At 46.4% G+C, this 9,439-nt stretch overlaps 1 long non-coding RNA gene across 1 annotated transcript in view; it reads right to left on the bottom strand.

Moving 5' to 3' along the window:
• Positions 1-6,446: 6,446 nt before the first annotated feature.
• LOC122465622 overlaps positions 6,447-9,439 on the bottom strand; it is a 47,232-nt gene continuing 44,239 nt past the window's right edge. Inside the window, exon 3 of the long non-coding RNA XR_006290599.1 lies at positions 6,447-6,569. This is a non-coding gene — a long non-coding RNA (uncharacterized LOC122465622). The remainder of the gene's footprint in view (positions 6,570-9,439) is intronic.

Here is a 9,439-nt window from a genome sequence, read left to right as displayed (position 1 = left end):
CCAGCGCCCCATGCCCCCCACCTGCGTCCCTGGAGGAGACCCATCCCCTTGCCCCATACACTCACCAGCGCCCCTGGGGGAAACCCAGCACCCCTGCCCCATACCCCTCATCAGCGCCCCGGGGAAGACTGGACCTCCCACAGCCCTCCCCGCCACATCCCCCTACCAGTGCCCCTGGGGAGACCTGAGCTCCCCTGGCTCGCCTATGCTCTAGGCCCGGTGGGGAGCTGCACTCAGCAAAGCTGTAGCCATGTGTGGCCTGGCTCGATTCAGTGTGGTTCAGAGGAGAACAGGGGCAAATCAACAGCAAGGGGTGATTCTGGAGTTGGGGGCCTGAGAATGGTCTGGCTGCGGATTCGGGGGCGGTCTGGTTCGCGAATAAAGGTTTGGGAGGAGCCCTGTTCTGGTAGGCAGTGGGGTGGTTCAGGTCGAGAGGGGTCTGGTCATAGAGGGATCTGATCCAGTTGAGGCTGGAAGGGGATCTAGTCCAGTTTGATGGTTTTGGTCTGGGGAGGAATGTGGGTCTGGTCCAATCTGGTCCAGTTTAGTCTAGGGAGGGATGTGTGTGTGGTTCAATTTTGAGGGTTGTCCCGGTCTTTTGGGGGCACAGCTGGTCCTGATCCTAGTCTCTGTGCCTCTCTGCCTGGAGGGAAGGACTAGCAAGACTAGTATGAATAATGACCCTGTAAAGAAAAAGTATTAAAGTTTTTCATATTTTTTTATTTTTAAAACTTTAAAAACAGTTTTTTATATTTGCCCCAAATTCATACAAAAATTTAATTCAAGCCCCGGTAGTTCAAGACAGCAATGTGAACAGACAGCTAGTGCGACAGTTCCCTTTTAGTAGGAGCAGCACTTGGCTGGTTTTGGCTTTTGTTAGCTGTTTTTACCCACTGTGTTTTAGTCTGTGGTTTTTTTTTCCTTTAGAATTTATTTTATGTGCACTTGTGTGTATTCTTTTTGCCCTAGGGCTACCATTGTGGGTACCCTAATGGCATAGGATTGCCAACTTTCTAATCACACAAAACTAAACACCCTTGTCCTGCCCCTGCCCTGCCCCTTCCCCTAGGCCTTGCCCCTGACCTGCCCCCTCTCCGAGGCCCTGCCCCCTGCACATTCCATCCCCACTCCCTCTGCCCCACCCACACTGGCTCATTTTCACTGGGCTAGGGCAGAGGGTTGGGGTGCGGGAGGGGGTAAGGGCTTTGGCTGGGGTGCAGGCTCCGGGGTGGGGCCCAAAATGAGGGGGTTTAGGGTATGGGAGGGGGCTCCAGGCTGGGGGGGGGTGGAGCTGAGGGATTCAGAGTGTGGGAAGTGGCTCAGGGCTGAGGTAGGGGGTTGGGGTATGGGAGAGGTAGAGGCTCTGGAGTGGGGGTGCAGGCTCTGGGGTGGGTCCATGGTGTGGTAGGGGACTCCAGACTGGGGCAGGGGGTTGGGATGCAGGATGTGAGTTCTGGGAGAGTGTTTGGGTGTGGAAGGGGGTTCAGGAAGGAGTGCAGGGGTTGGGGTGCAGGAGGAGGTGAGGAGTGCGGGCTCAAGGCGGCACTTACCTTGGGAGCTCCCCAGAAGCTGTGACATGACCCTCAGCTCCTATTCAGAGGCGCAGCCAGGCAGCTCTGCACACTGCCTCTGCCCACATGCGCCACCACTCCAACTCCCATTGGCTGCGATTCCCAGCCAATGCGAGCTGCGGAGCCAGCACTCAGGGCAGGGGCACTGCATGGTGCCTACTGGCTGTGCCTCCGCCTAGAGCCGAGAGACATGTTGCCATTTCCAGGGAGCCACACGGAGCCAGGTAGGAGCCTGCCAGCCCCGCCAACTGAAATTTTAACAGCCCGGTCAGCAGTGCTGACTGGAGCCGCCAGGGTCCCTTTTTGACTCAGCTTTCCGGTCGAAAACCAGACACCTGGCAACCGTATAACGGCAGTCACCTCCATCTGCAATTTAAACTTGTAAATATTGTAAATGAAACCTGTGCAGCTGTGTCACAGACAACTTCTGTGTCATCTCCTGTCTTTTACAATCATTCCTCATGGGAGCCCACAAATATGTTTGGAGCCAGCCTGGCCTACACAAAAATTTAACAACAAGGCAACAAGGAGACTGCAGTGTATTCAGCATGGAATTTTCCAAAAGGCTAAGCACTGGCCTATCACTGCTCCCATTGAATTCAGGTTAAACACCCATTGGCTTTAACAGGAGCAGGGGTAGGCCAAAACAAAGCGCTTCTGAAGAGCACTTCCGTAGTTAATTGCTCGGAAGAGTGCATTTTTAAACTCCTTCAGTGAGGTCATTTTCCTTAGGACAACTGTGGATTTTGTTTAAACACACCAAACAGTTAAAAAAAAAAAATCTAAAACAAACACTCCCTGCCAATTATAAAAATGTTTCGGCAGGTGAGGTTTTGAATCTAGTAAGATTCGTTTTCAATTTTTAAAGTTCAAAAGTACTTGTAGAAGTAATCTTATGAAATAGCTTTCCCTGCAGTAGGAAAGTCATCCCCACTGTTTAGTGGTTGTTTCTGACTCCTCACTAGAAACAATATGAAGCTGGGGGCAGATTTAGGTTTCTACAGCATTTGCTATATTTTGCAATATCTAAACTTTCCATAAAAAAAACTTCTAGCCCTGTTGGTCCTGAAGAAAAACTTCTCTATATCCATCACTGGATTGCCATCTGGTTTGTCCTGTAGCTACGCAAATCTAGAGACTATATCAACGCAGATATGAAATTATTCTTTTCATCTCAATATAACTTAATCAGTAGGCATCATCTAAATCTTGAAGGTAAGAACATAGCATTCTTCATGGATCTTTACTGCACAGATAGTGCAAAGGTTAGCTTTCTGTTCAGAGCAAACATTCTTAAACACAGAAAGCACTGGGCTCATTATAAGCATTTTTTGATTAGAAGCATGTATATGCTTCAATGCCTTGTCTAACAGCACATAAAAGCATATGTACATCCACCTATCATAGTACACCACTGCTTCTTCTTCAAGTAGTGTCTCTATGGGTGCTCCACTGTAGATGTGTTTGTGCCCCTGCACTGCTGATCAGAGAACTTTGGTAGCAGTCTCTAAGGTGCCACAAGTCGTCCTTTTCTTTTTGCGGATACAGACTAACACGGCTGCTACTCTGAAACCTTTGGTAGCAGTGTCCATTAAGTCCACACATGTGCTGTCTCTCCTTTTGCCCTGCCACGAGGCTAGCCAGTGAGTGTGGGCTAACCCTCCCCCCCCCCCGCCACCCTCAGTTCCTTCTCAACAGCCCCTGGCTAGTGAAGGAGCTATTTGCAGTCCATTTGCAATCGTTAACTTTTTTTTAGCATTCCTAGTAGTTAGTTAGTGTCCTTAATCTTAGCTGTAATCTTTCTTTTTATGTTCTCTACCCCAATCAAAAAAACAACAAACACACACAAAAGAAGAGACTTTATTTCCTCCCTTTTTTCTTTGGGGTCCCCTTCCCCCAATGGGGTATGTCCAGTTCACCGGGCTTCAAGGACTGCCACTGCTGCAAAGAGGCCATCTTTGTGGTAGACAAGCACTCTCGCTGCATACGCTGCCTCGGGCAATGCCACATCCCACAGAACTGTGCTCAATGCCAACAACTTAGACGCAGGTCTCGAAAGGACAGGAAGTTAAGACAGAAGATCATCTTCATGGAGGCATCCCTCCAATCCTCCCTTGAGATGTGCTGAGAATCGCCTGGGAAACATGAGTTGTCCTCAGAGAGACCTCAAAATCTAAGGACTGTGGTCAAAGAAATCAGACACCAACCCCTTGCATAAGTCATTGAAAAAGAGAGTGGGAAGTCCCCAAGAGTGAGCCCTGAGCTTCCCACAAAAGTTCTCTGGCATGCTCAGAATCATCGGTACCATCAGCACCAAAGACAATCCCAGCCTGGTATCCCCAGCTCACGAAGATCCAGAGCGTCAGTTATCATTGATGCACCTAAGGACCTGATGGGGACAGGCACCGAATCAATGGTACCGACTTCCAAAGATAGGAGTGAAGGGCACTCCAGTAAGAAGATGCCGTGGCTGGAATTCATAGGGGCCGACCTCAACCCACTACAGGTCAATGTGATCATACCTCAGCACAGGTTCCTCATACAAATCAGCCCCCAAATATTAGCCAGGCATTGCCTCCAACTCTTGGGGCATATGGCAGTGGGCACAGCAGTAGTACCACATGCCAGGCTTCACATGCAATGTCATCCGATGTGGTTCAGCTCGGCGTACAGACCAAACAGAGACAGACTAGTCAAACCAGTGTCACTGCCTATCAAAGTCAAATATCTCTGGACTGGTGGAAATGCCCAGAAAATGTTTGCAAAGGGATCCCTTTTGTGCAAGTTCCCCCGTCTTACCCCTATGGATCCCTTATAAGATGGGTGCACATCTAAACAGCCTTACAACACAAGGCAAGTGGTTGCCCACGGAGATATCCCTTCACATCAACCTCCTCAAGTTCAGGGCAGTCAGAAACACCTGTGCCCATTTCCTCCCACTGATCGAGGGAACACACACCAAAGCATGCATGGTCCATCAATGGCTATTAGCTAGTGTCCCTAGCCTCTGTTTGCCAGAAGCTGGGAATGTGTGACAGGGGATGAATCATTTGATGATTACCTGTTCTGTTCATTCCCCCTGGGGCAGCCAGCATTGGCCACTGTTGGAAGACAGGATACTGGGCTAGATAGACCTTTAGTCTGACCCAGTATGGCCATTCTTATGTTCTTATTACATAAATTGACAAGGAGGAGCCAGGACACCCTCCCTCTGGCCAGAGGGATAAGGCTATTGAACTGGTGCATCTCCCACAACATTACGCTATCAGCAGCTTACCTTCCGGGCACACAGAACTTGATAATGGACAGCCTAAGTCGCAAGTTCCCTCACGACCATGAATGGGAAATAAATCAAGCAATACTTCACAACCTCTTCAGATGCTGGGGGACACCAACCATGACGTTGCACTCCATAATGTTTTATGGAAATATGCTTATGAGTGTAAATATGATGTAACTGGAATATGCTCTATGCAAAAGGTCTCTTGTAAGGTATCATTACAAAGCTTATGATCTACTGAGTATGTCCATCCCATTTGTATGCATGTATTATTTCTATGTCTGGAGTTAGGAGAATAAGATATAAACTCGTATTACTGATGTAAACATGTTAAGTGGAAGCCATTAAGGGTGCTTCAGAATCAATGACCTGTGAATGGCTCTGTTTACTTGCAAACCTTTTGGGGTATGTGCGGGCCAGCCCTGGAAGAATGGAGACTAGGGCTCTCACAGGACATGTGATCATGTCACCGGACACTGGAATCCATCTTAAACCTGGTGCTTTTCCATTTAGAAGGAGGGGTGGGACCCAGAGAGACAAAGGATTCCCACTTTGTGCCAAAGCTATAAAAGGGGTGGAACAGAACAAAGGAGATTCCAGTAATGAGAAAACCCCTAGTTTCCACCTAAGATGTCTGCTGGAAATGACAAGGACTGTACCACGGGAAAGGATTGGGCCCAGACTAGGAAGGTGTCTAGTCTGTGAAAGAAGCTTATTGGAACATCTCTGAGGATGAGATTTATATGTAATCAGTTTCTTAATGTATTAGGCTTAGATTTGCATGTTTTGTTTTATTTTGCTTGGTAACTTACTTTGTTCTGTCTGTTATTACTTGGAACCACTTAAATCCTACTTTTTATACTTAATAAAATCATGTTTGTTTATTGATAAACCCAGAATAAGTGATTAATGCCTGGGGGAGCAAACAGCTGTGCATATCTCCCTTCCAGTGTTATAGAGGGCAGACAATTTATGAGGTTACCCTGTATATGCTTTATACAGAGTAAAATGGATTTATTTGGGGTTTGGGTCCCATTGGGAACTGGCTGTCTGGATGTTGGAGACAGGTAACTTGCTGAGTGGTTTTCAGTTAAAGCCTGCAACTTTGGGGCGTGGTTCAGACCCTGAGTCTGGGTTCCAGCAGATTAGCGTGTCTGGCTCAACAAGACAGGGTTCTGGAGTCCCAAGTTGGCAGGGAAAACGGGCTCAGAGGTAATCTCATCACATCAGATGACAGTCCCAAGGGGGTCTCTGTGACAGCAAGTTACTTCATGATCATGAATGGGAAATAAATCCAGCAGTACTTCACAACCTATTCAGATGCTGGGGGACACCAACTACAGACCTGTTCACTACTCATCTGAACAAGAAATGTCCACGCTACTGCTCCAGAACAGGGATAGGAGAACACGCTCTAGGCAATGCTCTCCTTCCTCCCTGGGACAGGGGCCTTCTTTATGCCTTTTCTTCAGTCCCCTTACTGTCAAAAGTCCTGTTAAAAATAAGAAGGGAAGGAGTGCACATCATATTGATTGCTCACACTTGGCCAAGATAGACTTGGTATCCTTACCTGTCACAACTCATGACGTGTCTACCCATCTCTCTCTGATCCACTCCATACCTCCTCTTGCAGAATGAAAGACATGCTCTACATCCCAACCTGGGCATTCTTTGCCTCAAGGTTTGGCTCCTTCATGGTTCCAATGCTCAGAGAACTCCTGCTCAAAGGAGGTAAAAGAGGTATTACTACAAGTAGAAAGTCCTCAACACGCTGTACTTACCTGCAAAAGTGGTCCAGGTTTCAGATTTGGTGCAACTCCCAACAAATTTCCCTGGCATCTGTGACCCTTCCAAAGATCTGAGATTATGTACTGACTCTAACAAAACTGGGACTATCTCTCAATTTGCTTAGGGTCCATCTAGCAGCTATAGCAGCCTTCCACCAAGAAGTAGAAGGGTACTCAGTGCTATCACACCCAATCACTAAACAATTCCTCAGGGGTAAAGTAAACCTTTTCTCACAATCCTGACATCCCACACCTACATGGGACCTAAACCTGCCATCGAAAGGTCTGATTAGGCCTCCCTTCAAATTTACAGCCACCTGCTCACTTACATACCTGTCAATGAGAATGGCCTTCCTGATAGAAATCACTTCAGCTAGGAGGATGGGAGAAATAGTGGCTCTGATGGCACATCCCCCCTACACGGTATTCTTTTGGGAAGAGGTTATGCTCAGGCCAAACCCAAAATTCATCCCTAAGGTAACCTCTCTGTTCCATATGAACCAAGCGATTCACCTCCTGACTTTTTACTCCAAGCCTCACCATGACAACAGGGAAGCTGTATTATACACACTAGATGTCAGGAAGGCACTAGTCTTTTACCTGGATAGGATGAAGGCTTTTAGGAAGTCTCTGAAGCTGTTCCTCTCTATGGCGGAAAGATCCAAGGGCTCAGTGATATCAGCCCAGAGACTCTCTAAGTGGTTCTCAGACTACATTAGACAATGTTATCAGATTTGCAATGTGACCCCTCCAGATACTATTCGCACGCATTCCCCAAGGTCAATCTCTTCATCCGTCACCTTCTTCAAGAATATCCCTCTCAGAAATCTGTAGAGCGGCGATGTGGGTATCAGTCCATACCTTCACAGAACACTACGATTACTGGGGACTCTGCCTCCAATGTCATCTTTGGTTCCACAGTACTGTCAACTGTAACTACCGACTCGACGCCAAAGCCCCAGCCCTCCAGGAGAGATACTGCTCGGGAGTCACCTACAATGGAGCACCCATAGGGACGCTACTCGAAGAAGAAAAAGAAGTTACTCACCATGTGCAGTAATGATGGCTCTTCAAGATGTGTGTCCCTATGGGTGCTCCTCAACCCACTCTCCACCCCTCTACATTGGAATTCTTGTTAATGACTCTGCGGTAGAGAAGGAACTCAAGGGGCTTAGCCTGTGTGCGCTGACTAGCCTTGTAGCACAGCACGAGGAGAGACAGCGCATGTGCGGGCCTAACAGACACTGCTACCAAAGTTCTCCAAATCAGCAGCACAGGGACACACACACACACCTACAGGGACACACATCTTGAAGAACCATCATTACTGCACAAGGTGGGTAACTTCTTCTTGCCTACTCCTACTTGCCTACTCTTGCATATGGTCATACACACACTTCTCCCACTGCTTTCATTGAAAGAATGAATCTATACATAAATGTAAGCATTCCTTTCACATTGCTTAGTCTAGAGTGTGTCAGAGTAGCAGCCGTGTTAGTCTGTATTCACAAAAAGAAAAGGAGTACTTGTGGCAACAAAAGCTTATGCTCAAATAAATTTGTTAGTCTCTAAGGTGCCACAAGTCCTCCTTTTCTTCTAGAGTGTGTGTGACACAAGGGAAAAATTACACATTATCTAACGCCTGATCCCTGCAATCCTTTCACTCCCACTGACCTGAGTAAAAGTTACACATGTGAAGAGGGTTTCTCAGTCAGGCTTTCTTATGACAGATATGAAATGGGTATTTCTCAATTTGTGCACTGGTAAACATGAAATGGCAATTCTTGTCCCTTGCTTTTGAAAGGATGTATGTTAAAAAAAGTGAAAAATGAATTTGTGTTAAATTTTCACAAGGATGAAGGGTTTCTTGCATTTGCTAGATCTGAACATTTTATCCTTTTCATATCAGTCTCAGAAATGTCAGCTTCTCTCTACATTTTTCTAGAGCAAACACATTTCCTTTAGGCCCTATCCCACCATCTAGTCTTGTTTCAGTTCCTCTTGTGCATTGTTCTAACGCAATGTTTGAGATTTTGGATCACCTGTAAGACTCCATGGTTGAACAACTGATACTGCTGCTCAGTGACGTACACAAAGAATTCCATCCACTAGAGATAGGGCTGATTTTTTTTTTTCTAATTTTGATTCAATTGCAATAGTTGTACTCTATATCAAACACATGCTGACTGGTATACTAGCTTTTAAGCAGCAGAAGCAAGCTATGTTGCTGTCACTCTTCCACCTAACTCTGAAACCGAACTATTTAGGTGTACTACATGCTGATGCACCTTAGAGACTAACAAATTTATTTGAGCAGAATGCATCCGATGAAGTGAGCTGTAGCTCATGAAAGCTTATGCTCAAATAAATTTGTTAGTCTCTAAGGTGCCACAAGTCCTCCTTTTCTTTTTGCGAATACAGACTAACACGGCTGCTACTCTGAAACCTGTACATGCTGATGGTCATTGTTTCTGAGAAGGTATGTCCACCTCTGTTCAAAGATTGACCAGTTGCAGTTTACATAGTTTCACAAATTCTCTATCTTCTTTACGGATTTTTGTCTTCATAGACTCTGCACATTCCACAAAGCACAACTCCATAGTAGTATAGTCTAACATCTTGCTAATGAATACTACAGCATCAAGGAAAATCTGGGTCAACAGAAAAATGGCGCCATATCTGGGTAATAAAAAAAATAAAGATGTGTTTCTATGAAATGAGCATGGTAATTCCTGTGTCTGGTTTTCATTTAAAGAAAGTTAATCAAAGCACTTCAATATGCTAATACCCTACAAAAATAT

This window comes from Chelonia mydas, chromosome 4, assembly GCF_015237465.2.
Source record: "Chelonia mydas isolate rCheMyd1 chromosome 4, rCheMyd1.pri.v2, whole genome shotgun sequence".
In the NCBI taxonomy this organism is placed as follows: domain Eukaryota; kingdom Metazoa; phylum Chordata; order Testudines; family Cheloniidae; genus Chelonia; species Chelonia mydas.
The sequence above is the reverse complement of the archived record's forward strand: the minus strand, read 5'-3'. Positions and strand labels throughout refer to the sequence as shown.